Source organism: Mesocricetus auratus, unplaced genomic scaffold (genome assembly GCF_017639785.1).
Source record: "Mesocricetus auratus isolate SY011 unplaced genomic scaffold, BCM_Maur_2.0 Super-Scaffold_100676, whole genome shotgun sequence".
In the NCBI taxonomy this organism is placed as follows: domain Eukaryota; kingdom Metazoa; phylum Chordata; class Mammalia; order Rodentia; family Cricetidae; genus Mesocricetus; species Mesocricetus auratus.
Genome location: NW_024429266.1, coordinates 56,251,723 through 56,276,300, shown reverse-complemented (window position 1 = coordinate 56,276,300; position 24,578 = coordinate 56,251,723). Strand labels below are relative to the sequence as shown.

Genomic DNA, 24,578 nt, shown 5'->3' with positions numbered 1-24,578 from the left:
CCATAGTTTGCTTTGCCCATCCTTGATGGCTTCTTGGTGAGACCGCTCACTAATGGCACTGAGCAGTGACGCAGGCTGGGGCAGCAGTCTGGTGTCATCGCATTGGCCTCCTGAAGCAGTGTGGGAGCTGACCTGGCATTGGACAGGAAGGAGTAGAGGATTCCCAGGACACATGACCTTAGAGCTTGAGGTTAATAGATTTTCATTTCCTCATTTTAAGCAGGAAGCCTGGGCACACACAGGCACTTGCAGTTAAATTATGCGTCACGAGGCTAAGGGTAGCGGATGACCAGACAAACCTGAGGTCCTGTGTAAGCTCTGCTGCCTGCTGTGTGACTTTGAGCCCTTTCCTAACCTCTCTGGCATCACCTGTTGTAATCTATAAAGTCAAAGTAGCATAAGATTTTTTCAAAGATCTAACCAAGTAATGAGAGCAATGCCTGCATACACGTGGGGAGGAGCGGGACCCAGTGCTAGGATGCTTGTGTTTTTAGTTTATTCTCTGTTTTTAGCCTCCTGCTAAAGGGGAGTGGCCAGTAAGCCCTGCAGAACCTCAGGGTAACTCCAGCCTGCTGACTGATGGGTGGGGCTCCTGTGTCCACACTGTCCCCGGCACAAGGGATGCAGATCCCAGACCTCCCTTATTCTCCTTGTGTCGTGACAGGCACAAAGTGGACGTCTTTTAGACTTGACAAGTGAAAGATGCATCTGGGGTCTTGTCTTCTGAGGTCTTCAGCCTAGCAGAGGATTGGGGAGGTGGGTGAGACACAAGGAACCTTCTGCAGAGGAAAGGAAGACCTCATCTTCCACCTACCCCTTCCCCATGGCGGGGGTGCAGGAGTGTGACAGGGTTCAGGCTGGGTCCGAGGGAAGCTGTATAGTTCAGGTGGAAGCGATAGCAAGCACCATGGACAAGAGGTGCCTGGGAACCTTGGATCTTCAGGGACCACGTGAGGACACTGGGATGCTGGCAGCTGGTGAGAGCTTTGGATGCCTACCCAGGGAACTAGTCTTCATCCTTTAAAGATTGTTAGGTGGGCATAAGGCACAGTCAGCTTGCTCCCTCTCCTCTCCTGGCTCCATCCTGTGGTGGCCATGTGCAGTCAGCTGGAGATCAGAGTGGCTTTGTAGCCTGCCCGAGCGCACACAGCATTTGCTGTGGGGTCGGAATGGGAGCTCGGGACCTTTGGCATCTGCTCAGTGGCGATTCATGTCGCAACCTGTGCTGTCAGCATCACTTATTTAACTATTCCCACTGTCCTTGCAGGCAGTTGTGGTCTCTGGCTAGCCCCATGCTGCCCTGTGGCTATCAAGAACAGCTTTGTTCCTTTAAAGGGCCAGGAATGGTGGAGTCTGGCTCTCCTTCTCCAACTCCCCCTCCCTCCCGGTTCTCTGGCACGCAGAAGGAGTCACAAGATCCCCTGGAATAGGTTCCATCTTCTTTTCCAGGTGCTTGGTGCCTGGCACATGCCAGGCATGGCTGAGGACTTGTTTTTCAAAAGACCAGGTAGAATGCAGAGGGTAGAGACAGAATTGTGAAGTTTGGAGGGCACTGATAACCCCTTCTGCTCCGCCGCTCACACCACACAGCCAGGGCAGCCCCATGTGCCTCACGACAGTAGGCCTCACTGGTGTGTGTGCAGCAGGGAGTCAGTCAGCACTGAGGGTCCTGTGGGGAGAAGTGAGATTCCAGAAGGGGGTGGCACAGAGCCTCACAGAGGTTCAGTATCCCTGTCTCCTCGCCTCAGAGGGAAGCCAGGCTATCCACTAAGGATTTCTAGTTGCTTCCTGTAAGTAGAGCAGTCCTAGAGTCTGCCAGGACCTTTCCCACAGGAGCTTTTCTGCTGGTGCTTCTGGTTGTTTTTGTGGTAGAGCGAGGCTCCCCACGTGAGAAGCAGCCCCCAAAGTTCATCCTGACCTCAGTGTAGGGGAGACTCTCAGGGAGCTATTCTCTTGAGTCATTCATTTTTTTTTTTGAGACGGGTTCCTCTGTATTGTAGAACATTTTCAGCAGTGTGCACAGTGTTCGTGTCTATACCATCAGTATCACCCTCCATCCTGCAATGTTCTTATGACTTTTCACTGTCCTCCCATGTTGTGCTCTTCCCTGAGCACCTCCTGGGTCCACTCCTCTTGCTGTCACTGCTGCTTTTGATAAAAGGGCCATTTCCTTCATTTGTTTTGTCGGCATCTGTCTGGGATGGAGATGCCTCCCTGTCCATACAATAAATGTGAGAGGTGTGGTTATCATTTCAGCATGGCTGGGATTTCTAGTGTCTCAAGGGCTAGAGAGAATGCCTGGAAGAAATGGCATCCGAGCTCAGCCAGAATCACTGTCCACTGCCGTTGTCCTCTAGGTTTGAAGCCAGCCTGTATCTGGAATGGAGTCGGGCTGTTTTTTGGAGTTTTTCTGATTACAAGATAATCATTGTGAATGGAATCTGCCATTGTAATCGACAACTTTCTCTAGTGGTGAGGAATGGGCCCCCCAATGGGAAAGGGAAGGGAATCTTTGCAACCAGGTGGCATTGAAACATCAAGACCCTTTGAGGAAACATTAAGACTTCAATTCAGCTGCTTAAAACACCCACACACAGAGCATTTGAAAGAGGAGGGGAGCTGCGTATGGTGACACACGCCCATTATCCTTGCATTCAGATGGCAGAGGCAGAAAGATATTGGTGGTATACCTCTGTTATCCCGGCACGGGGGAGTTTAGTCTTGCTAACCCAAGACTGGCCTGACCCCCAGAGTGGCACTGCCTTAAAAACCAGCCAGTCAGGGCCAGACGTAATAGCGCATACCTTTGGCTGGGGAGGCCGAGGAAGGTGAATCTTTGAGTTAGAGGTCTACATAATGAGTTCTAAATAGTGACACTCTGTCTCAAAATAATAAATAAATAAATAACATAATAAATAAAACAAAAAACCAGCTAACCAACCTACCAAATAACAAATGGTGAATGGGGACCAGGTGGGCCTGAGATTTCAAACCAAGGATTTAGTATTGACATCACAGGTGGGAAGAATGGAAAATATTTGACAATTTCCGAGCCAGACAGTAACATGTGATATTAGGAATTAACTCCTATCCTCCTAGGAAATGTCTTTAGTTGTAAAGTGCAATGACAAGGCAATAAACTCTCTCCTATGACCCATTTCAAATACTTCACGTTACCTACCTGCTGCCAGTAAAATCCAGCTTGTCCTATAGTTGGAAGTGGTTGAACAGGTAGATCCCAGTGATTAGAAATAGAAGTCACTCTTTTCCTTCCTTCCTTCCTTCCTCCCTTCCTTCCTTCCTTCCTTCCTTCCTTCCTTCCTTCCTTCCTTCCTTCCTTCCTTCCTCTCCTCCCTCCTTTCTCTCTCTCTTTCTTTCTTTTGTCTTTGTCTTCGTTGTCATCTTTCAAGACAAGGTTTCTCTGTGTAGCCCTAGCTGTCCCGGAACTCCCTCTGTAGACCAAGCTGGCCTTGAACCCAGAGATGCACCTGTCTTTGCCTCCCAAGCACTGGGATTTAAAGGCATGCACTACTACTGCCCGGCTACTCTCACCTTTCTGCAAGAAAGAACCACATGCCATGATGGGACTAGAGTATATGCCAGGGTAACGAGACAAGCTGGCAAAGCTTGGGGATGCATGAGGGCAACTAGGGTGTGGGCTGAGGGTACCTGGGCCTGAAGAATCAGATGCCCTGGACTTGTCCCCCAAGACTCTGCTTGTCCCTTGTCCCCAGTTCTGGCCTATGTACTGTTCCTTAGGTACCCGCCCCCTCACCATAGGCATCTGCATTTACCCACTTAGGTGGGCGAAAGCCTCTGCATGAAGAGATGAGACAGGAGGAGAAGATGAGATGTGGCTCAGGGACAGCACGGACATGAGGTTAATGGGGTTGGATGTGTCTCCATGCCTGGGATATGTGTTGCTGCCGGGCAGTGGCAAGTATCGGTTCCTTCCAGTTGGCTGACTTAGGCTAGGGGGGGGGTGATGACCTGGTAAAGTCAGTCTAGTCTTTCCAATGTCCTACTGCGCTGTTGCCCATGGCCTAGTTCCCTTCCTTATTATGTGGACAAGTGTTGGGTGGAATTTGGGAGACTCAGTCTCTAAAAAATGAGAGCTTCTCTTTACAGGGACCCTCCTCTTCCCAGGCTCCCAGAGCAAATGGAACATTCCATTTAAAGAGAGAGATAGGACTAGGCTGTGGTGGGGCACGCCTTTAATGCCAGTGCTACTGAGGCAGAGGCAGCGGATCTCTGAGTTCCAGGACAGCTAGGGCTACACAGAGAAACTCTGTCTCAAAAAACAGAGAGAGAGAGAGAGAGAGAGAGAGAGAGAGAGAGAGAGAGAGAGAGAGAGAGAGAGAGAGAGAGAGAGAGAGAGAATGAGAGAGAGAGACAGACAGAGAGAGAGAGAGACAGAGAGAGAGAGACAGAGAGAGAGAGAGAGAGAGAGAGAGAGAGGTGAGCCAAGTGCTGCTCCCCCAAGAGGTCTCTGTAAGAGGGGTTAGCTGCTGCCCACTCCAGCCAGCTCATCGTGCTGTTAAGGATACCCCACTTCCTTACTCCTCACCCAAACATGCCAGAGTGGCCAGACAGGGCTCTGGAGCATCTAGAGAGGCCAGATAAGGGGGCACTCTCTCAGAAGACCATCCCTCTGGGCCCCTTCACTTGCCCACCCAGTAGGGCTACCAGACCCACATTTCTAGGAGCCTGATTACTACTGTTATCTGCAGGGATTACATACACACAGTGGGAATGTGAACCCAGTGCCAGCAGATAGTGAAGAACAGCTCGGGATGCTTCTGTGCAGTCAGGCAAACAACAGGGACCTTTTCAGGCAGCTGGGGGAGAGCGCTGTCTGTGAGAAGCTTCTGGGTGGCTGGCAGCAGGCAGCTCGAATGAGTTTCTGCATTTGCTGTTGATTGCTTAATTAGACACCCACATGAGCTCTCCCGCTAATGACCACAGCTCCTAAAAGATCCCAGATAAAGTGGGAGCAGTCCAGGTGTGTTATCCAGGACAGCCACCTGAGAGTGAGTGTCATGCAGGCAGAGTGTGGGTGATTTCTGTGGTCCTGCAGCCCTCTTGTTAAAGGAGGAGAGAGAAGGAGAGGAGGGAGAAACAGGAGACTTCTCTTATCTGTCTCCAGCGTAACTTCCTGTGTGCACTCTCTCAAGAAACCGGCAAGGGCATCCCAGTGTCCAGAGTCCCTTAGCCAGGGAGGCTGGAAAGTGCTGGGTATGACAGGTGGTATGCACTATGGTGGGGGCCACCAATGTCCCCCAGGACCTGGTAATGCAGTGTGGAGGGAGAGCTCATGGGAACGCTAGCCACTCTGCAGCATCCAGACCTAGAGCTCCAGTTGCCCAGTCAGGAGCACCCAGGAGTTTTTGTTTTTGTTTTTTTGTTTTTTCGAGACAGGGTTTCTCTGTATTGTTTTGGAGCCTGTCCTGGAACTAGCTCTTGTAGACCAGGCTGGCTTCGAACTCACAGAGATCCGCCTGCCTCTGCCTCCCAAGTGCTGGGATTAAAGGCGTGCGCCACCAACGCCCGGCTAGGAGCACCCAGGAGTTGAAGCTGAGTTTGCACATGAGTTGGGGAGGGGTGTGAGGGGGGGAACTCAGCTTGTGAATGTTTGCAAGCTCCTCAAATGGCATGAAGCCACATGCTGGAGATTTGCTGCTCATGGCTGGGGCGGGCTGCATTCCAGTTTGCCTTTCTTCCCTACCCAAGTACTCTTTAGCCCATATGCCTAAGGCTAGGACAGCTGGGATTTGGGACAAAAGATTCCCAATCCTGCTCCTTGTCCTCCTGGTTGAGCTAGCCAAATGTTGCCAAAAAGCTAGAGTGTGCAGAGAACTTGCCAAAACTCAGGTAAATGTTGCATTTGCGCTGCTCAGGCAGTGGCCTGCCTCATGGACTCCCGAGTGCTGTGAGTCCTTCAGCCAGACTCCTGAAAAGGCTGACGGCCATGTCTGAGAGAGCGATAGGCCACACTGTTCCTCCTCTGGTGTCTGAGAGGTTTGCATCTTGGGTCTAGATTTTTTTTTTGGTCTGTTTTCCCCATGCCAAGAAGGAATGATGGATGCCCAGAGAGGGCAGAACCTGGCAAGGGTCTGTGTGCTATTCCTCTCTTCCATGTCATGAACCTTGTCTTGGAGTTGGGGTAGGAAGAGAGGGAGACAAGGAAACAAGTAATTCTGTTTACATCATTCCCTTCATGTTGGGAAGCATGGAAAGGAATCATATTCAGTTTTAGTCAATTAAGCGTGTGTGCTTGTGTTGAATGTGTGTGTGCCAGTGTGTGTGCAGGTATGACCACTTGTGTGAGTGCATGTGGGGGCAGAGGCCATTGTCCTGTGTGTTCAGTCACTCTCCACCTCATCTTCGTTGAGACAGGACTTTTTTAATGAAGTTAGAGCTTGTTATTTGGGGTGTGCTGGCTGGCCAGCAAACCCCCGGCATCTGCCGGCTCCCACCACACCAGAGGTTCCAATGCCCAGGCTTTTATGTGGGGCAGGATCTAAACTCAGATCCCGATGGTTGTGCAGTAAGCCCTTTACGCCCTGAGCCATTTCCCCAACCCTATGACAAACATTAAAAAATTTTTATTTTTTATTTTATTTGTATTTTTAAATGTTCTATTTTGTGTGTGTGTGCACGCATCACATGTGTGGAGATTAGAGAGTAACTTCTAGGAGTCAGTTCTTTCCTTCCCCTGTGGGATTGGAGACAGAGCTTAGCAAGCACGTCTAGTGCAAATGTCTCACTTCACCAAGTCCTCTCCATGGTCCTCAATACACACTTCTGAGCAAAGATGTTCTCTGATCCCAAGACACAATGAGTCTGTCTTTAAGAATCTTTTGGATGTTTTAGAAAGAATACTTGAAAACTCTTATTATATTTGGCAGTTTTCATTAAGCTTTTGGTTACACATTCAGGAAATCTTTCTGCTTAGTTCCTGAACTGGAAGCAAATGTGTAGAAGCAAAAAGCTTTGTGGCCACGTTCTCCAGTAATGGCTACTTTGCATCCCAAAACTATGAGCCTGCTGTCTGTACCTCACACCTGGGGCAGGCGAACTGTCATCTCTCTGCTTTTCCTGCCTTGTGATTGTGGGTCACTCAAATCCCCCAAGAGTGGGAGTTCTCACTTGTAAAGTCCCAGAGGGTGGAATTAGAGGAAGTTTCTCCTGGCTTCCCTGTCTAAAGCACAGCCCTGTTTCGTTGGATTCAGTTTCAACTCTGACACCTTTCTTCTCAGTTCTGACATCTGTCTTCTCCCTAAAACTTATTTATCTGTGTATTTATGCATTTATTAGTTTGTTTGTTTTCTGCATTGGTCTTTCCCCAAAGGTGTTGGCTTTTGTGTGGTCCTGTCTGGTCATGTGTCTCAGAACCAGTTTTTCTCCTCCATGGATCTTTTCATTGAACACGCTTGTTTATTTTGTGTATGCTTGCGCATGCATGCACTTGCCTTGCAGTGCATGTGTGTGGGTTAGAGGATGACATTTGGGAGCAGGTTCTCTTCTTTCACCACGTAGAGTCCAGGTATCAAACTCAGGTCATTGAGCTCTGGGCGCCATCCTTTCCCACTGAGCCATCCCACAGGCGTCTTCTAAGTGGGCCTTTGCCCTGTGTCCCTGTCTACAGCAAGATGGGAGATGGAGACCAGGCAGCTTTGCATCCTACTTGGTGCAAGTGTAGGACCCCAGAGGGAAAGCAAGGAGTTGCAAAAGAATTTCATTCCTTAAGATGCTTCAGGTCCCTCCCCTGCATCTCAGGCAGCCTAAGCTGGCTTCAAACTCACTACGTAGCTGAGATGACCTCACTTCTGATCCACTTGCTACCACTACCTTGTGAGTGCTGGGTTTATCAGTGTGTGCTGTCACACCCAGTTTATTCGGTATCTGGGACTGAGCCCAGGGCTTTGTGTCTGCTAAGCTCTCTACCTGCTGAGCTCCATCCCAGCCTTTTAGTCTCTCCTTGTCCGTGGTTTTCACAAGGGAGAAAAGATTGCTGAGGCAAACTGCTCATGGTCATATACACTTGTAATCCCAGCTATGGGAAGTACAGATGGGGGGATCCCTGTGGTTCTCTTTCTGACCAGCCAGCCTGGTTTATTAGGTGAACTCTAAGGCCAATGAGAAACCCTGTCTCAAAAATAAAAAAATAAACAAAAACTCCACAAGACTGTTTGAGAACAGCCGATGAGTGGGGAATGGTATAAACTACTCGGAGAGTGGAGGGCCTGTGGGGCGAGAGGTTAGAAAGGAGTAAGTCAAAGTTGAGTTGTTAGTACATTTGGCTACAAAGACATTGACATAGAGGAAAGGGAGAAAACAGAGAACCCACTGAAGATTGCTTCTACCGTGTTGGTTATGGCCCTCAGATGGCTCAGAAAAGTATTTCATGGTGCATGCCTTTAATCCTAGTGCTTGGGAGGCAGAGGCAGGTGGATCTCTGTGAGTTTGGGATGAGCTTGGTCTACATTTCAAGTTCCAGGCTACCTAATACTACATAGACCTTATCTCAACAACAACAGCAAAAGGAAGACTAGCCCATGCAAACCTCCCTCCTACCTATCTCAGATCTGCCCCAGCTCCCTTCTTAGAGGTGGCAGCCATCACCTGTGCCTACTGTGCCCTTCCTAAGATATACTAAGTTGGGGAGCAGGTCAGCTAAGAATGATTGTGGGCCTACTACCTAATTTTGTATCATCTGTAAGCTAAGAATGGTATTTATATTTCAAATGCCTGGGAAAGCACCAAAATAAGAGTATTATTTTTTCAGCAGCTCTGTAGGTGCTGGGGCCTGAACCCGGGTCCTCTACAAGAGCAGCCAGTGCTCTTAACCGCTGAGCCATCTCTCCAGCCCTTGTACATTGTTTTATATGCATAAAAGCCATATGAAATTCAAACCGTAGTGAGCACAGGAGAGTTTGTTTGACACATCCACACTGGCCCATTTCTGTCCCTTTGGCTGCTCTTGCACATCGGGAGAGCTGATTGGGCGTAACAGAGACCCTATGCTCCAGAGTGAGACATCTGCACTCTAACCCTTTATATAACACGTTTGTTGACTTCAGCTCTGGGCAAGTGTGATCATATTGGTAGTCATAGACCATTTTTAACCCAATACTGAAGCTTATTGGTAGGGTATTCATTTAGTATGCATAAATCCCTGGAATCTCCAGTCACATGCTCCCTGTTGTTTTATTTCAAATAGTGAAATACTCAATTCCTTCCACCTTCTCTCACTGTGTCCTGGGGACCATGCCATATCAACCCTATAATGTCGTCAGAGGGTAGTCCAGCTTCATTTGACTAAGTTTAAGATAAAGCCTGGCTGCCCCTTCGGGAAATGCCCAATAGGAAGTTGGACTCATGGAGAGCAAGCCTGGAGCCTGAGGATAGAGATTTGAGAGACAGCTGCAGGGAGGTCTGCAGTGAGTCTGTGACCTTGGTCTACAGATCAAAGATTTCCCCCGGCAGAAATGAAGCATTGCACTGTGACTGCTGTGCCGGGGAAACTCTGGAGGTCACCAGGGCGACTGTTAAAAAGCTGGAGGAGAAACATGAAACCAACCCTTGAAGGAGCAGTAAATAGTAAGGCAATTGACTGGTCTCGTCTTGAGTCAGAAGAAAACCAATAAAGCCAAGTGTTGCAATGGGGAGGGAGCTCTGAGTGTCTAATGTGCTCCTCCTGGCTGAGATACACTCTTACTGAACTGTTACTCAGAGGTGGCATCATAAACATCATTTTTACAGATGTAGAAACTCGGACTCAGAGAAGTCAAGGACCATTCCACCAAATCAGCGAGTAGAGTATCTGGCCTTAAAGGCTTCTCTTTCCATTTCGCCAGCCAGGAATGCCAAGTTGGGCTGGTAGGTCCTCCCCAGCTTTGCCAGGCCATTTCATTTCTGGCTTCCACATTTGTCACCACGACTGTTGTCACATGGCCTGGTTGTGTTCTGTGTGCAAACCTAAGGGAAGGAGGTGGCCCAATGAGGGTGCTGTGTGGAACACTGGAAAAGGAAAGAGGTGTGTTTAGAATTCTCTGTATGTCAGACCCCATCTAGAACCAGATCCATAAAAGAACATTCTTCCTGGATGCAAGACAAAGTCTCCAAGACGCCATTCCTGAGCTGGGAGTTTGGCTAGTACCGTTATGGCTGTGAAGGCGTTGGTCCCTGGACCTGAGTTCCTGGAGGGGACTGGGGCCGGGAGAGTGGCAGACAGCGTCTGAGAGGGCTCTCTCTCCCTGTGCGTGCTCAGCTTGCTTTCTCGGGAGCTGCTGCGGCTAGGGGATGTCTGGTACTCAGGAGCAAGCCAGAAGCTTCCGAAGGCGGCAGTAGGCGGCAGCAGGCAGCAGTCTGAGGAGCAGGGGTGTGTGTTCGTTTACATGGGGCCCAGCCAACCTGCAGCTTCAGATTCCACACTCCACTTTTTCGAAAGACTTTCTCCCAGGTTTTCAGCCAGTGTTTCTTCAGTAACGCTGGAGCAGAGGGAGAGAGAGAGAGAGAGCTGATGCAAGAGACTTGCATGGAGGCTGGGGAAACTCTTCGTTCCAGGGCTCGTTCTCTTTCTCGTGGGAGCTGAAGCCAAGGCAGCTGTCACAGCTGCCACCACAGGCACGTCTCTCTTTCTCGGTCAGCGCTCTGCATCTCAGCTGGGTTCTGAGTGTCAGCACGGAAAAGGTAAAATTAGGGATCTTGGGGGTCTTAAGTAGGAAGGACTGGGACTACCCAAGCCATTTCAGGGAACGTCGGAGAGAGGATTATGTCACAGTAAGGGGGGGTATCCATTCATAGCAAGGATGCAAGTCTCCTTTCACCCCTTTCCCTTTCAGGTGTCCCCCCCCCCTCTGCCTCCCAACAAACACAATCCTAGATCGCTCATCCTTGGGGTCTTCCACGAAGATGCCTAATTTCTGGAATGATATATGAACATTTCTGTACTTGGGGTAGCAATCACAGAGGGAATTTACATAGGCAGGTCTGTACTGGAGTGTCTAGCAAACTCATGTCCATGGGTGAGGTTTGGTGGCAGGCACTTGGTTCCCCTCTGGTGCAGCTAACTAACCAGTGTGACTCCCTGCATGATTTCCATGTACAGTTACTTTGAACCCACTGGAAGAGTCAGAGCTGTGACAGACAAATGCCAGGAGCACTTTCTTTTCAGTGCAGGGCATGAGGGAGGCCAATGCCTTAGGTGGGTGGGGCTGGCACTATGCCTGGATACAGATATTTGGATGGGTGGTTGGCGGCAGAGGGTGAGGCTAGCTGAATGCAGCTCTGGGTTTGTGTGTTACCAGCTGCAAGGGGCAGATCTCGGCAAACCACCTAGTATAGCCAGGGATAGGCAGGCAGCTTTGATTAGCGGCCAAGGCCCATTTGAGCTTACCTTGTGGGCAGCAACGCTGCAAAGAAGGATTTAGCAGGGGTCTGGCTGGGATGGTGGGTGGACCAGAGTGAATGGGACTCAGCAAGAGCATGGAGGTGGGTTTTGAAAAGCAGATTTTGGGGTGATGAGGTATGCATTATATGAGTTAGAGATGGACCTGGAACGGTTGGAAAGGAATAGGAGAAGGTGCAGAGGAACCCCCAAATGCTGATGTTCAAGTACCCAGGAAATCTCTGCTCCCTGTGGAGATGTAATCTGGAACTGAAAACCAGGGCTGCCTAATGGCTTTGAGGAAATAGATGTGTGATAGGCAGTGTGGGTCTGCCAAAAGCATTTTGAACACAAGAACTCAATGTCGTTGAATTGTTGGGGGCAGGCTGGGGCAGGGATAGGCTGGAGCAAACATGCTACTCTTCATTAACAGTGTAATTAGCAGTTTGCATGCTGAAGTTATTTTTGAAGTTATGGGAATTTAAAGAAAATGTTTCTTATTTGTGTCCCCAGCTTCTTCAAAATAGAATTTCCAGTGTTGACTGCTATGGAGAAGCTGCTGTGTATGGTCCTGACCCACATTAACCGTAACAATTGTTGGTTATATCAGTCTTCCAGCCCAGACCCACGGCACTGTTATGTCCATACTGCTGTCCTAGCCAGTGAGGACATCAGCACCGTGTCCACACTGCTTTCATCAGCACTGTCTCTACACTGCTGTCCTAGCCAGTGAGGGGCATTGGCACCGCGTCCACACTGCTTTCATCAGCACTGTGTGCCCACTCTGCTGTCCTAGCCAGTGAGGGGCATCAGCACCGTGTCCACACAGCAGTAAGGCAGAGAGCACCTACTTCCCTAGTGCAGATGAGGAAGAGACTGGAAGATGCTACTTACAGGGTGTAAGCAGGTGGGAAGAAGGGGAAGATCTGGCTCCTAACCATTGCTCTAGTGCTGGTGCACATCCCTCTGGCCACTCTCACTTCTCAGCTTTGTTGTTTTGTCTTCAGTATGGTGGCTGTGCCTTAATCTACTGCTACTTCAGCCAGCAATTGCAACTCTGCAGTTACCAGCTTGCTTCTCTGGCAGCGGCCCAGCCACTTAGGCTACAGCCTGGCAAGAATTCTGTTCCCAAAGACACTGGCTCTGCCACTGCCACTAAAGGTAGCTTTAACTAAATCTCTATGGTTCTATTTATAAATAAGACTTGAGATTCAAAGGCTGGGGTGAAAGCCTGCTAGCTCAGAGAGGTTGAGTAGCACCTAGCTAACCTTCTCTCCTTGCTGGTGTCTCCCAAAGAGAGCACCATTCCTCTCTGCCAAACAAAAAAAAGCCTCACCACTCCAAATCTCTCCCTACTCCTTTTGGTGAGTCTGTCTCTTCAGAGCCTCCTGATGCTCCAGGATTACTTTCTGTTAACTAGTTGCTAACTCAGCCCCCTGACCCAAGGTTAATTTTATTTAATTAATGCAAATGCAAACTCAGGTTTCATAGTGTGATCAAATATCCCCCATCACTGCTTGATACTGTATGAACCCTCCTCTGTTTGCTCACCCCCAGTTATGTGGGGAAGCTGCTTGGTAGGGTGGAGAAACCCCTTCTCTAAGGCCTCTGCCTGTGTTTTGCTGACTTGATGCTTGCTGCCACACCCACAGTCTACTGTATATCTTTTAATTTAATTTAATTCTTCACCTGGGCTAAATGATCTTTCTGTCTTCATCTTATATTAAACAGTCAAAAGGACCATAAAATTCAGGAGTTCATAGAAACACGGGGGTCCAGGATGGAGATGGAGACTCAGTGAACATTAATTCATAAAATCATCAAACCCTTTCTGGTGCTTCGTGGTTGGCATGGCATCGTCTCAGTGGCCAAGCTAACCAACCCGCTTGTGGTCCCCCCCCCCTGCCCTCGCCACCCCTATATCCAGCACAGAGAGATGTCTAAATCTCCAAAGTTTACTGTCTTTCTTCTTAACTTTTAGGCTCAAACTACAAATAGACATGGAAGGGTCATCTGACCTTTGAGTCCCAAGTTTTCAAGTTTTGGTCTGTGACAACTAAAATAAGGAAAGTAAGGAGGAGAATGTACCTTTTTTCCTTCTCCTTTTTAAGAAAGCAAAATGTGTTCCATGTGAAGGACTTCTTTTAGTGAAGGGAGATGTGCTAAAATATGCTGAGGTTACAGCTTTCTGTCTTGTCATGGGTGGATGATGAGGATAGATGGTAGCTGGGCTTTACAGTTTCCTTATTTGGCAAAACACAGAAAGTTGGCAACCTTTTGTTGGTTCCTCAAATTTCAGTTTTTGAAGTTTTACTGGCCCATGAAATCCAAAAATTCTGCCTCCAGGATTTTCTCTAAGCAGACCCTCTGATAAGGCCTTGTCAGGCAGCCTCTTGCAGGCTCAGCCTCTGATCCTAGGCCAGTCCCCTTGCCCTGTGGCCCTCTTACTTGATGAGCTCAGACTGAGTTTTGGCTTCCCCATCCCCAAGCTGAAGGAGGTCTCCTCTCCAGAACAAGGCCACTGGCCAAGGGTCAACTCTTACTTCCTCTTCTTGTCCTCAATGACACATATGGAGACTTTCCTTTCCAAGCGTTGGGCTGGGTCTTGCAGCTCTGACTCACACAGCCAACTTTTGGAAATGACATCATCTATCCTTGGGAACCACGGAAGGGATTTGTGGATTGTATTTTGGGAGCAGCATAATGTCTGTTTTGCACCTGGGGTCTTGGTGCCCAGTGTCAATCATTTAGAAACATCTCTAGGTGGTTAGGGGCAAGGACATTTACAAAGCTGAATTCCTGCTGCTGAACTCTCAACTTTTTTTGAGCTCTTGACTATAGACTGAAAATCTTCCAAACTGGAGGTTCCCAGAGGCATTAGAGTGTCTGAATTGTCTGCCTTCTAAGGACTTAGGCCTGGAATTTCAACAAATACGTGAGATTCTCAGGCAGATCTCCAGCTACCAGAACCTCAGTTTTGTGGTTGCTCCAAACATGTGTGTGGACTTGTAGGATCAGAAATGTTAGGGGAGATTAAGTTAGAACCAAGCTGGAAATTGAAATTCAATTGGGTGCTCTTTTTTTTTGAGGTGCATCCTTGGGCTCTTCTTCAGAAGCACAAGGTCTGGCTCTTCTAGTCCAAGAAAGGAGTTGACGTTCCTAAATTAGGCAGGTTAAGTTGGGAGAGTACGTGGTAGACCACAAGTTCCTCTAGGGAACAGAGAAGTATAGCAAGCTTGTCTGAGGTACACAGGACTCTGATCCCAGGTGCCAGAGAGTCCCTACTGCACAAGGTCTCTGGAATGGTGATATGCTAAAGTCTAAACCTGGAGCTTCTGACAGCTGCTTAATGGGCCCCATTCCAGGTAGCTGAAGTGGGGGACACAAAATGGGAAGGGATCCAAGGACCGAACATTAAAAACCTCAGCCACATTAGAGCCCACCAGGGCCCATCTCATGGTTCACTGGAGTTTGGGGAAGACCAGTGATGGCAACAGGCACTTTCTCTTAATTCTTTCTCTGGCCACTTCTATTGGTGGTTTTCTTCAAAAAGTCTTTGATATTGAGCAGGGTGTGGTAGCACAAGCCTTTAATCTCCGCACTTGGAAGACAAGCGAGTGGTGCTCTGTGAGTTGCAGGCTAGCCTAATCTAAACAGTGAGCTCAAGCCAGGTAGAGTAAGACCCTGACTCAAGGGCTGGGCAGATGGCTCAGAGGTTAAGAACACTGGCTGTTCTTCCCAAGGTCCTGAGTTCAATTCCCAGCAACCATATGGTGGCTTACAACTATCTGGTGCCCTCCTCTGGTCTGCAGACATATATACATAATATACTGTATACATAATAAATAAATAAATCTTTAAAAAAAAGACCCTGACTCAAAGTAACAAAACAAATTAAAACTCACTTTTTGTTAAGGGTCCCCAGTCCCTTGCTAGGGTTGAGCCTAGGGCCTTGTTCCTGCTAGGAAAGTGTTCTGCGGTGCTAATCCACCCCTAGATATTTAAAAAAAAATTTTTAAAGTCTGTGTCTGGGAGTGTTTCTATGCGTGGGTGTGTGGACATGAGTGCAGGTGCTTATAGAGTCCAGAAGAGGGTGTTAAAGATAGTTCTGAGCCACATGACATGGATGCTGTGCTGAACTTGGGTTTCCTACAAGAGCAGTTTGTGCTCTTACCCATCTCTCCAGCCTCCCCCGCATTAGTTTTTATTTTGAGATAGGCTCTTACAATGCTACTCAGACCGACCTTGAACATGATATATAGCTCAGGGAAGCCTTGAACTTGTGATCCTCTTGCCTTCTTCCATAATGGTTAGGGTTACAGGCATACAGCACCAAGCTTGACTAATAACGATTTCCCCCTGACTTGGAGATAAGAGTTTCTTCAAAGATACTCAAAGCAGGAGGGCAGACATGTGAGCCATTCAGCGTGGCTTCTTCTGAATGCAAAGGTCAGCAAGGGCTTGCCTTAGCTTTGTAACCTTTGCTGTGGTCTCTGAGGCTCTGGAGCTAGTGTAGTCTCTTACTTGTACATGGTGTCAAGCAACTCAGCCCCTCTCTCCTGGCTTAGGACGCTGTTTCTGTATAGTAAAGGAACTGAATTTGATTGCTACCACACCACTGCTAACCATACAGGGTGTAGTTCTCCATGAGCTAGACAGTGGGTCCTTCTCAGGAGCTTCAGGAAGACCTTACTGTTTTGCGAGGGTTAGAATTCAGGTCATCTGTCCAATAATGGTGTCTCTTGGGATGGTGGCTTGGGGCAGCAGGGTGGAGCTAGGCTCAGATTTGGGAAGCTCATTGGGATGACTGGGTCTCTAAGAAAGTTGATCACATACTAGTCATCGGTAAGTCCCTAAAATGTGTGACTAGAGCCAACAGACTTGAGTAGAGGAATTGCCCAACACAACTTGCTGTTATTGACTAGGGCTGGCTTCCCATATAAAACTCTCCTGGGGCCAAGAGATGGCATCTGGAGAAACGAGCCATACCTGTTCCACTGGATGTTGGTGTGTTTGCTCCCCACTCACCTGGGGAACACCCCATCTTCAGCACCTCCTAATGTTCAGAATCCTTTCCTCCTATTGGTCCAAGTTCTCATAAGCTCAGATCCCCCTTCTCTCAGTGTTTGCCATATTTGGGCCATTTATCCCCCCTGGGGATGCCCATAGGGTACAAAGAGGGCAGATGAGGCCGTGAGAAGGTGGAGAGAGCACTGGCTACCCAATGAGGTGGGGAGCTGGGAGGCATGTCTGGAATCTTCAGGCATGTCTATACCTGAGGTTCAACCAAATAACAGCATCACATTGCCCCTGCCAGCTCTGCTCAGAGTAGACAGGCAGCAGGCTTTTAGAAAGGGCTGGGCTGTGCTTCTTCTCACCAACCCCATGCCAACTTGAATTCCAGAGAGCCAGCCCCAGGTCCCAGGAACCCAGAGACCCTCTCCAGGTTGGTGATAAGGCAGATACCTGTAAGCATCTTCAGCTTAAATAACTCCAGTGGTTGCTCTGAAATCTCTGTCTGGGGGGAAGGGGTTTACATAGCTCCCCGCTTTATTATGCAATCTCTGCAGGCTCTGTGGATTTTAGGGTGACAGGCACAGTACATACTCTATACTACATAAAACCTCCACCAATCTGCATTAGCTTCCAGTTGTTTATTTTTGAGGTAGGGTTTCTCTGTGTAGTCCTGGTTATACTAGAACTCACTGTGGACCAGGTTAGTCTTGAACTCAGAGTCTACCTGCCTCTGCTTCCTAAGTTCTGGGACTAAATGCGTGTGGCACCATGCCTGTCCCCCGTAGTCATTTTAATGTGTCTGTGGCAATACTGATCTCAAAAGTCACAGAAGTTGGATAGAGGCTGAAAGGAGACTAGGGCCAGGTCAGGTCATGTTTTGTTGCCAAATAGGTTCAAGTCTGATTGGCATTTGCTGCCAGCTGCATTACGAAAAAGCCTTGTCTCAGGTGTTTGTGGATTTTGAAATGCCTTGAAGGCACTGTGACTGTAATCTTGTAGGTCGGAACTAATCTCCCCATTTCACAGATGAGGAAGCAAGGGCTCAGAGGGGATGAGGACTGTACGTAATGCCATTTGGTTGGTAAGAATCTGAGCTGTAGCTGGGCAGTGGTGGTGCACGCCTTTAATCCCAGCACTTGGGAGGCAGAAGCAGGTGGATCTCTGTGAGTTTGAGACCAGCCTGGTCTACAAGAGCTAGTTCCAGGACAGGTTCCAAAGCCACACAGAGAAACCCTGTCTCGAAAAACCAAAAGAAAAAAAGAAAAGAAAAAAGAATCTGAGCTGTGATTCCAAGCCAGGTCTATCTGTCAGGGAGCCAGGTATTTTCCTCCGTGGCATGAATCTTACTTCTCCGGGTGTGAGTGGCAGATTGTTGAGGGTGGGATGGGGGCATTCCCGGCTTGTTATCTTCCCCCAGTGGGAAGGCACTTTCCAATAGGCATCATTTGTCTGTTTGTACATTGACTTCTGGGATCCCAGTAGGTGAAAAGCTCAGAAGAGAAGCTAAAGTTGAGCTCAGTTTGTGGCTTACAAGAAGAAACCAGTTGGCTTTGTGGGGGCTGTAAGAGCCAGGAATAAGCATGATCACGGGTAATGAGAGAAGACGCATCCGCAGTGGAAATGGCTGTGTGCCCTGTCTGGAGAAGTCTTGCATGGAGTAGGGCCATCTGTAGAGGAGTTTTCAAGCTTCACTATTCCCAGATAAGCGTGAGAGGGATGTGCATCTTGCAAAGGAGGAAATTCAATTAGAGGGTCTCACTGGTCTTCATTAGTGATGTGGAAAAAAGACAGTCCAAGGAAGTGCTAATTCAATCTGGTAATGACATAGCATGCTTTTAACACTTCATTGGAAAGATGGACCCTGCTCTGTTGTTTGGGCAATACTACAGGGGGCAATGGCACTGGTAACCTTCCTCACCTACCTTTTCAGGGCTATCAGATGGTCACTCCCCTCTCTGTTTTTATTTTATTTTATTTTATTTTCCAGTTTAAATTTAGATAAGAAACGAGGTTGCTTCACAAGTCAGTTCCAGGTCCCTCTCCCATTCCCTCCCCTCCTCCCGTGCCCTCCCCCCAACCCAGACCCGTCTTCGGTCAAGGGTATACGAGTAGCTGCGCTCCCCCGCTAGAACCTCCAAACAAGCACTCCCCTCTCTGGATTACTCTAGATCAGGCAAGATTTGAAGTCTGAGTGTTCAGGTCCCCGTATTCATGGTATTTCTCTGTGCAAAGGAGCCTGATGATTTGGAGAGGGTATGGACTGGACTGTGTCTCTCACTGGGAAGATACTCAAAGGAAAGATGGTAAGTTAGTTGCTATAGGAACAAAGAATATCTGTTCCAGCCAATTGCAGAACAGAAAATGGAGGTAGAGAGCTTCTCATAGGCGCTATTGGATCATGGTGCTGGTAGCAGAAAAGTAGACATTTCTAAGGAAGACTAGATGGGCAGATTGGACCCTATAGCTGGGGAGAATTGTGAGAGTCAGGGACAGAAGAGGACCCAGAACACTAGACTTGTTCCTTCCCCAATAATGCTGTCATCTGGGACTGTATCACAAAGTTATGTCCACTTGCCGGCAACCAGCTCAGAGTCCTTTGAGTAGTGGTACCTATCTGTCACTCTCCTTAGGGACTTCAACTCCTAAGCTATACTCATGTCTCCTGTTTCCAGCTCTCTCTTGAGCATCTCTGACACTTTTCTGTACTTTAGAAGTCAGCCCATCTATTTTCTTTGATCATTGCCATTTTTGTCCTTCTTGGCCTTTTCCTTCTTTCTTGCTTCTATTCTGTCCTCAGATTAGCCTTGTATGCAAAGTCTAGAGGAGATTCTGGGTACTTTCCACTCCGTATCCCTGTACTAGTTGTGGCTTCTGGGTCCAAGTTAGAAAAAAAAAACTCAAAAAACAGCTTACATCTTGAAGGTTTAGTTATAGAAGCCTGGAGTGTTTCTCAGATCTCACTGTCAAAAATGATTGGACCCTGGGAACAAATGAAATCAAGAGACTGATTGTCTTGGGCTGTCTTGGGTTGTCTTGGGTGTCATCCTGGGCTGTCTTGGGCTGTTATCTTGGGCTGTCTTGGGCTGTCATCTTGGGTTGTCTTGGGCTGTCATCTTGGGTTGTCTTGGGCTGTCATCTTGGAATGTCTTGGGCTGGCATCTTGGACTGTCTTGGGCTGGCATCTTGGGCTGTCATCCTGGGCTGTCTTGGGCTGTCATCTTGGGCTGTCATCGTGGACTAGTTATTGTTGTCCTTTGTGTGCTGGTTCTCTCCTGGGAAGAATTTTAGCGCTGTGGGAAGCCTATAGGAAAAGTGTTTCCATGGACATGTTGTCAGTAGAATCACTTGGAAGTGAAACAGTCTTTTTCTTCTCTCAACTATAGTCTTTAGTCTTAGGGAGGAGCTTAGATCAGGTAAGATCAAGTGCCTACCCTGTGTCACCAAGATGATCGTGCCAGGTTTCAGGAACATGGCTATTTTACCATGGTGACTGTGGATGCTGTTAGGGGAAGTTTCTATAAGGTGGGTTGGACTCCACTCCAACAAGGATTTGTCTTAGAGAGTTTTCATGTACCTTGCATGAGAATTTTTTGACATTTATATACATGCACATATGTATTTAAATCATCCTACCTCTGAAGGTGAGGATTTGGGCATGGGAATTTGGAACCATTTCTCACTGGCGATGGCCCTTCACCTGAAAAAACAGCAAAGAAGACAAGGGGCCTTCGTGTGACTATGTAAGAAGTGGCAGGGAACATTCTGCTAAATTTCTCTTTCCCACCAACAGCCTACCGTGGGCCATGAGGAAGGCATGGAGGTTTGGGCAAGTCAAGAGGGGATGTGAGGTGGAGGAGGCCCTCAGAAGGACCCAGGCCAAGATACTATCTTTTTTCTTCTCTCTGTACTGACAGATCTTGGGAGGCTAATAGTTAAACCTGCGAAGAATCACAGGTCATTTTGAATTCAAGCAATACCCGAATCACAGTGAGCCATGTAGAGAGGCTGGATTTCTGTTTCTTTGTTTCGGGTGGAACTAGACCCCAGGAGATGGTGATGGCCATTATATGTGTGGCGTTGTCAGAGGCACGGGGTAGTAGGTCATTGAATCTATTACCTTTATACTGTAGAAGTGGAGGCCAGAAAGGGATGAACTTGTTCTTAGCATCATTGGGCAGCTGATTCCCAGCATCCCTCTGGCTCACAAGGGAAGCAGGTTTTACTCTTTCAGCTGGAGGGGGAAAAGCTCTGTCCTCATGAGCCCTTCCAGGTCAGACCTCTCAGCTTAGCCAGAGTGGAAGTTCAGGGTGGGAGGAAGGAAGCTGCAGGGGCTCAGTCTTTGGAAAACCAATTCATATTATGACAAGTCATGCTTTTCCAGAAGGGTGTGCTTACAAGCCCTGCGGTGCATCCCAGACAAGTCCAATTGCAGCAGGAGGCTTAGGATGGGTACGTTAGGCAGCCCATGACACTGTCTCTGAGTTCTTTTACTTTCTCCTTTGGCTGGGAGGGAGGAATCTGGAGACTGCTCTGTGGGTGGCAACAGCCTTGTGCTTTCTGATCCCTCTCTCCTGGGATAAGACTGGAGAAGCTTCCAGGGGGTAGGGCTTCCTTCCTTTGCCTAGTGCTCCTCCTCCAGACCTGGCCAGAGCCCCTCACCTCATCCACCATGTGTGCAGACAGAGCAGGCAGGAGGAGACTGGCCCGCTAGGGTCTGTGCCTTAAGGGCTGTGCAGGAGGGTTCTGCGGAAGGGAACTCTTCCTTCCCACCCTGCCTGACTCTTCTGGAGACAGGGGAGGGCAGGGAGAGGGAGGATGGGGAGAGGGAGGAGAGAGGACTAGAAGATGGTCTGGAGGGGTCTGTGAGTGAGCTGGACTATTTCTGAAAAATAGAATATATCCATATCTGCAGCCAGACACAGAGGAGGTCAAACTCTGGACACAGGGCTGGAATGCAAGGGGCCAGGCAGTGGGTGGAGCTGTGGTTTCACCCTTCCTGGCAGCTTGGAAGGCTCTGCAATGCCCTTTGGGGAAGGTGGGGCTGCTCAAAACCAAGTGTATGGAGTGGGGAGGGACTGGCCCCTGTAAGTTCCTGCTGCCCCGCGCTGGGCTGCACACTGGAGAGGGAAGGGAGCGTGTAAAGCCAAACCCTCCACTGAGCAGGGGTGGAGAATTTAATCTCAGGTGTGGGGCTTCTCCGTGCTCTTTGCCATAAGGAATAAATCAGGTTAAGCCACGCTTGATGTAAGAGGAAAGTGAAATATTGCTGGTCCAGGGGCAAGGGAATGCAGAGAGGCACACGCATACGAGTGTGCCAGTGGCCAGGAAAAGCAGGGAGAGCGGCTGGAGCTAAGCATGGAGCCCTCACCCCTGAAGCCTCATCCAACATATAGAATCTGTATTTGTAGTCTCCCAACTTGTGTGAGCTTGGGGTCTCAGGAAACCCAATCTGCTCCTACAGCCAGTGTGTCTGGAAAGGCACACCACGCGTGTCCACCCCTCCCCTCCTTGCCCTCCCACACCCGTCAGCTCACCCAGCTGTATTTCATCTTTGTTTTCACATGTGCATGTGTGTGGCTTGGGGATTTTTGAGTGGCTGTTTATGGCTAGAAAATTGCCTGTTCCGGCTCTGTCACAGAAGGGCCATCTGGGCTAAATCGACTGCACCCTAACCTTTGTCCACCCTGCCCCCGGCCTGCCCTTTTCAGCCCTGAAGACACATGTCTTGTCATGCACCCTCCCCAGCTGGATCTGCTTCTCTAATTCGGGGAGATCATTTCCAGTGAGAAGTTAGCTCTCCTAGAGGATTCCCTGAAGCCCTTCAGGTGGTGGCCTCCTCTGTCCTCTCATTCACCCTAGGGGCAATGGGATTCCTTCTCTCACACCCAATGTCACCCAAGGGAGCAGGAACTTGCCCACACCACAGCTGGGCAGTTGCAGCAAAAGCACTGGAATGTGGGACTTGGTAGTTAACACTTTCTGCTCATTCTACAGGAATGCTGTAGCTAGGGTTGACTTGCTTTTCAACACCCAAGGAAGATAGGTACACAGGAAATGTCCATGTCCAGGTACAAAGGCTGCTGGGAACAGACATCCTGCTTGAGGCATTTGCTCATTCTGGCTCCTAGGGACAAGGGAAGACACCACCTTTGATGAACCTTTGGTCTGAGGTGGGGGCTGAATTGCAAAGTAGATTTAGTGACTTCTAGGTACTCTTCCTCCTCCCTCCCTTCTTACCCCCTTTCTTTCTTGAGGCAGGGTCTTACTGTAGTTCCGGTTGGTCTGGAACTTTCTACATAGTTCAGGCTGGCCTTGAAGATGTGGCAGTCTTCCTGTTTCACCCTACTGAGTGGTAGGATTGCAGCCATGTATCTACTTTGGCTTCTTTTGGATCAATTATCTCCCTCCCTCCCTCCCTCCCTCCCTCCCTCCCTCCCTCCCTCCCTCTCTCCCTCCCTCCCTCCCTCCCTCCCTCCACCCATGGTCTCACTAAGTAGTCTTGGCTAGGTTGTTCTAGGACTTACAGAGATCAGCTTGTCTCTGCCTCCCCAACTGCTGATATTAAAGGCATGCGCTGCCATACCCAGCTTTGGACCACTTCTTAAGCATTCTTTCTGTGACAAAGTACTGAAGGGAATATAGTCCAAGAGCTTTTATAGCAAGAATGGCCATCATCTCTGAGGGACCAGCAGTTAAGGCAGATACAGGCAGAGGATAACAGTCATTGGCATCCACTGAATGTTTATTAAATGCTGGCAATTTTCTTCAGTTCTCCATTGGTGCAATCTCATTTGATCCTGTGGCAAACCCATGAGTGAAGGTCCTGGTATTATCCCTTTTTTACAGCCAAGGAAATGAAACACAGAGAGAAATGGAGTCACTCACCCAAAATTCTGTAGGCCGTAACTGGAGGAGCTCAGGACTAAGGCCTATTCCAGAGCCTTACACCTCAAGATTAACACCAGTTCAGCGCAGAGCAAATAAAGAGAAGGGTTAGCTTGTAGATGGAGCAAAGAAATGGAATTTCGTGCTGTGTAGCTGACACCAGGCTGGAAGAGAGTGACTTGAGATCCATCCAGGGCTCTCCTCCAGGTCTCTAGCTTCCTTAGCAGAGTGGAGGTGGGTCACCTGATCTGGCTCCTTGCTGGGGTGCAGAGCTGCAGTGCCTGGGTCTGGGGTGCAGACAGATGCTGTGGCTCAGGATAGTGTCTTTATTTCTTCTGTGCCAATTCTTAAGTTTCCCTGGGAAAATGGAGAAAGATTGGGGGTTCCAGTTAATTCTGGAAGAAAATGTCTAGACACAGTCTTTTGTCCTGCCCATTGTTGCTGTTTCCTATGGTTGCCTCCTCTTTCCTGCAGGCTGGAGAGGGAAACGAGTTTGGCTAATACAGCTGTCAGACAGCTGTGACTCCTTTTTTTTTTTAACTTTTAAAAACAAGGATATTTATTGCATAACCATAGACCAATTAGCAAATGCTGGAAGCATAACATTGAAACTATTTTATTCGATATACAGTTCATATTTCACTTCACACTTAACCTAAACACATCATTCAAGACTATTCCAGGATCACCACTCCTCAGCCTCTCCTCCTCTGGCCTTGCTGTTGTTCAGACACTGGCTTTACTGGGTCTTTCCGGTCTTGTCCAGTCTTTCCCCTTCCTGCCCTCTCCCTCAGCCCTCAACTGGGTTGCCTAGGAGAAAGGTATCAAAGCATGCTTCTTAGGCATAAAATTTAAATGTGGGTGGGGGGTGAGGCAGCCAAAAATTCACCAAGCAAGATGAATAACTTTTTTAACTTTTAAAAGATTTACTTATGTATTCTATGTGTATCAATGTTTTGTTGGCATGTATGTCTATGAACAATGTATAAATGTTTTGCCAGCATGTATGTCTGTGAACCACGTACATGCCAGGTGCCCATCAAAGTCATAAGGGAGTGTCAGAGATCCCTGGAACTGGAGTCACCAAAATTGTGAGCCACCATGTGAGTTCTGGGAATGGAACCCAAATACAAGTCCTCTAATTGCCATGCCGTGTCTTCAGTTTCGTAGATAGATGTCATAGCACAACATTTAAAAAACAAAAACATTTTGTGTAAACCTTTGCCATTTTGAATCAAGTCAGGATCAACAGCAGTGCCACCCCAGGCCACACTGAACCCGAGGG

At 48.6% G+C, this 24,578-nt stretch overlaps 1 protein-coding gene across 19 annotated transcripts in view; it reads left to right on the top strand.

Moving 5' to 3' along the window:
* Window positions 1–24,578, top strand: part of Plekha6 (pleckstrin homology domain containing A6) — a 137,397-nt gene that overhangs the window by 50,882 nt on the left and 61,937 nt on the right. Inside the window, exon 1 of one of the 19 annotated variants that reach the window (XM_021229119.2) lies at window positions 10,145–10,695. The exons of the other annotated variants lie outside the window; for them this stretch is intronic. The gene's annotated coding sequence lies outside the window, so the exon portion shown is untranslated. Of the gene's footprint in view, window positions 1–10,144; window positions 10,696–24,578 lie in introns of those variants that run through there. 19 annotated transcript variants of the gene reach the window in all.